This window comes from Heloderma suspectum, chromosome 1 (genome assembly GCF_057233095.1).
Source record: "Heloderma suspectum isolate Gila_16-S chromosome 1, 16-S_ref, whole genome shotgun sequence".
Taxonomy (NCBI): domain Eukaryota; kingdom Metazoa; phylum Chordata; class Lepidosauria; order Squamata; family Helodermatidae; genus Heloderma; species Heloderma suspectum.
This window is the reverse complement of record NC_139458.1, coordinates 199,328,522-199,332,995: the sequence shown is the minus strand read 5'-3', so window position 1 is coordinate 199,332,995 and position 4,474 is coordinate 199,328,522. Positions and strand designations below refer to the sequence as shown.

Sequence of the window (4,474 nt, the reverse complement as noted above, 5' to 3'; positions counted from 1 at the left end):
ATCTCTAGTTGCTCCACAGGCACAGGCATGGGGAAACGTGTATGCACGCAAGGGCATTGGTGCACCACCATGCTTGTGCTGCAACAGTTGCCCAGAAATGTGGCACTGAGGTGAGGAGTGCTGTGCCCCTGTCCAGAAGGGCCCTTGAGAGGGGCAATCCCAGGTATTGTCCTCGCATGCCCAGGCCACACCTCATTGCCCGCCCACAGCCTTCCCAGGCTGCCCCTGGCAAAGCACCTCCCCCAGTGTGGACAGTGCAGTTGGGACCCCCATTCAGGCTGTTGCGTATTGGGGTGTGCTGCGTGTTCAGCATGGGCAAGGGGGCACCAGTGTGGCACACGTGGGCAAGGGTGGCTTACCAGCACAATGCAAGGCCAGAGTCACCAGCGGGGCTTAACCCCAGGCATCATCACCCTGCTTGGGCCCCTTGCCAGCCCTCCCCCTGGGAGGGCCACCCCCTGCCCCTCCCCAGACACCACTACGCAACACACTCCACAGGTGCAGCACCGAAGAGATAGTAGTGGAAACACCTCATGGCTGACCTGCACTGCGCCTATTGGCGGGGCTCGGCTGCCCGGCATGGACCCACAAGGCGTGCATCTCCCTGTAGTGGGGAGGCTGTGCCACAGGGGGAGGCATCCCAGAGTTCTGCTCCAGGGCCACAAAGAACCGGGCCTTCAAGGCCTTGAACTTAGTGTGGGCCTGCAGGGCAGAGCGAGGGAACCCCACCTGTGAGAGCCCCCTCGCTACTGCCCTGTAGACCGCCTCGTTCCTCCTGGTTGAGCTCCTCAGGACCATCTTGGCCCGGTGGTCCTGGAGCAGCACCTGGAGCATCAGCTCAACCTCCCTCTCCTGCCAATATGTGAGCTGCCTGGGTGCCATTTCACTGACAGGAGAATGACAGTGGGGCAGTTTTGACAAGACCATAGAGCATTCCGCCTCCCCTATTTCCTTGCAGCGCCACCTCTCGATGAATCTCCAAATCTCTGATCCTTTGAAGAAGCTTTTTGGAAAGTGGGGTGGTGGTGGTCACTGCCTCTTGCATGTGAGAAGAAGAGAGGGGCGGGAGCCAATTACCGTTGTTCCAACAGTTTTAATCAGAGAGGAAAAGGCATGAACAAAAACGGAGAAGCAATCAGGGGCAAGCAACAAACAAGGCAGACATTGAAACCACGAGCCCACCAACCGCTCAAACATGGCCAGCCCCAGTGGGATTCCCAGGAGATGTCCCCTCACTGCAATCCTCCCCTGTTCTCCCACATGAATTCACAAAGAGCCCTGCAGACCTCGTTCCCCCACTCATTATGCAACTGGTTGTCATTCACATAGGGAAGCCCCAGGGTCTCCAACACCATGTGATTACTGTCCCCTGACGCCTCTGTCAAAGCAGCCCCGTAAGTCTTGCAGATGTTGTGGAGAATGACACAGGCAGAAATCACTGATGGCACGTTTTTCTCCACCACCTCCAGTCGTCCCACAAGACATCTCCATCTTCTCTTCAGCCTGCCAAAAGCGTGCTCCACCACGTTTCTAGCTCTGCTGAGGCGCTGGTTGAAGTGAGCCTCCTCTGGTGAGAGGTGTCCCCAGAAAGGCTTCATCGCACGGGGCAAGCTCCATCGGCCAGGATCAGTGGAGGGATAAGCACATAGCCTGCTCTCCACGTCGGGTTCCGGGGCACAAACTTCCCTGCATCCATCGCTTTGCACAGCGCCGAGTTACGAAAGACATAGGTGTCATGGTTTCGCCCACTCCACCCAATCTCAACATTGATGAATCTTCCCACGTGGTCTGTTGTGCCTTGCAGAAGCATTGAGTAGTAGTGCTTACGATTGATAAACTCGCTGCCCTGTCTAATTGGGGATATGATCGAGATATGCGTCCCATCACAAGCCGCGAACACCCCGGGAAAGCCAAGGGCGGAGAAGCCAAGCATCTCCTGGAGAAAGAGGAGAGACCATATTTGGTGGGAGGCAGCCAAAGCATGAGTGGCCGTTGCCGAGCAACAGTTGCATCCCGCTCGTGCTCCCATCTCCCTACACACTTGCCCGGACAAGCCCTGTCAAGCACAAAGCACACAGCACCCGCCGCAAGGGTTGTGTGACGCGGTCCCGACACACACACACGTCCAAGAGGATGGCAATCATCATGAACCGGGGAGTAGCTCTCAAAAACTGCGCAGACAAGAACCCATCCCCCGATGTGAACCTCACATCGTGCATTGAGCACGATTCTTCGATTCTTCGAAGATGCGAACCCAACCTAATAAAAACCAACACATTAGATGGGTCTTGGATTCTTCGAAGATTCGAAGCATCCAAGGTGTTCCCTCCCCCCCAAAGCCTTGCACCCCCACCCCCGAGCCGCACTCACCACATCCACATCGCCAAGGGTCACCATTCTCTGCAGTAGAGCATGCTCCAGAGCAAGGCACACCTCCACAAAGATTCCTGCGACCGTGGATTTCCCCACCCTGAACTGCTCCACCGCACTATTGTACAAGGCATGGTTGGCGAGCTTCCAAATGGCAATGGCCACCCTCTTCTCCACCGGGATCGCTCTGCGCAATTGTGCTGAGCGTCTGGCCAAGAGCGGGGCCACCTCGCCAACCACCTGAAAGAAGGTGTGACGAGGCATCCTGAAGTGCTCGATCCAGCACTCGTCATTCCACACTTGCAGAACTAGGGATGTCAGAGAATTCCACCACGGATCCCGGGGAGGCCGAATACCAGTGCATTCGCCCCCCCGAAATCGGTGGCGGAACGGCCTGCCCCCCCGCCCCCCCAGGACAAGAATTACCTGGGGCGGATCTTCCGGGCAGCGGAGGCTGCGGTGGTGGCTCCAGCGGCGGTTCGGCGGTGGCGGCTGCGGCGGCCAGTCTTCCGACTGGCTGCCACCACCACCATTTCCAGTTAAAAAAAAAAAAGACGTGATAGGCTACGTAAAGATTTACGTAGCCTATCACGGCTAGGTTTTTTTTAAAAAAATCCATGATAGGCTACGTAAATGTTTACGTAGCCTATCACGTCTGACTTTAAAAAAAAAACAAACCCGCATGTACGCAAAAGGCGGTGGCTACAGCCGACGCCATTTGCGTTCCTTATTTTGGCACGTCTTAGTCTACATCAAGATTTACATAGACTAAGATGGCGAAAATAAGGGGAACGCAAATAGCGTAGCATCCACTACGCTATTTGCGTTCCCCTTATTTTCGCCATCTTAGTCTACGTAAATCTTGACATAGACTAAGACGTGCCAAAATGAGGAATGCAAATGGTGGCGGCCGTGGCCGCTGCCATTTGCATACGCGCGTTGTTGTGGTTTTTTTTAAGTCAGACTTGATAGGCTACGTAAACATTTACGTAGCCTATCACGGCTGACTGCAGGAACACAAATGGCGGCGGCTATGGCTGCCGCCATTTGCATCCCTGCTAGCCAGTGGCCAGATGTCCAGCTGCTGGCAGAGCCAGCTGGCGGAGCCGGCTGGTGGCTCCGCAGAAACCCTGCGGAGCGGAGCCGGTCGGCCAGGATTCTGGGGGGAGGGACGGAATGCCTCCCCTCCACCATCAACTTAATCCACGAACAGGTAAGTGACTTTCGTACATCCCTATGCAGAACCAACCTCTCCCACCAGTCCTGGCTTCTCGGGCGCACCCAATACCTCCGGAAAACCCGAGGCATGGGGAGAAGAGCCACGTTGTGCGCTATGGTCAACGTGTATTGAAGCATCCTTGAACACAAGTTCTGATGGCGATGGCAGTAGCAGTGCAGTACCTGGAGACGAGACTGCCACCGCTCAGACAACAGCCTTTCCAGAGCGATCAGTGCCTGGAGAGTACATATCAGACATTTGCAGAGAGAAACAGCAGCCTGTAGAACATTGACAGTTCTGGATCCATGGCTCCAGCCGGATTCGGACACCAAAGAAGATAGAATGTGTCCAGAAAGAGCTAACAGGGGATCAATAGGGTGTGGTGACGCAGGCGCAGTGAGGTTTACAGCGAACGGCTGAGGAAGGACACAGGGAGGGGAGGCTAGGCGAGTTGATGGGAGGGTGGGTGGTTTATCGGCAGAGGGGGGAGGAGTTGCTGCTCCTCCAATCAGGGCGGCCATGCTTTGGAGCTGGGGAACTGCATGGCGCCAGAGTGTGAACCAAGCTCCCGCGTTCACGGTGGGAGTGGAGCGGAGAAAATGGGTGAGTGAGGATAATCACGTAAAAATGCGAGAGCATTTAACCCGATGGGATACCGAATTCAGCGCAGTGGTGGGTGCAATGTAGATGGGGCCCAAATATGTTTTTTCTTCAATGACTACATATAAGTGACAGGGAGCAATCCTATGGAGATAGGCGGCCACCTCCGAACTCAGAGGCAACCACCTATCCAATGCAGGGCAGGAGAAGCATGGAGGGGTTTGTTCCCTCTGCACTTCTCCTGCCCTGCATTTGTGGCTAGACAGCCAATTTTGCGGGCAGGTG

The 4,474-nt window shown here is 55.6% G+C and overlaps 1 pseudogene; it reads right to left on the bottom strand.

Annotated features, from left to right (window-relative positions):
- Positions 1 to 1,232: 1,232 nt before the first annotated feature.
- On the bottom strand, positions 1,233 to 3,726 carry LOC146358606 (uncharacterized; annotated as a pseudogene).
- Positions 3,727 to 4,474: the final 748 nt, after the last annotated feature.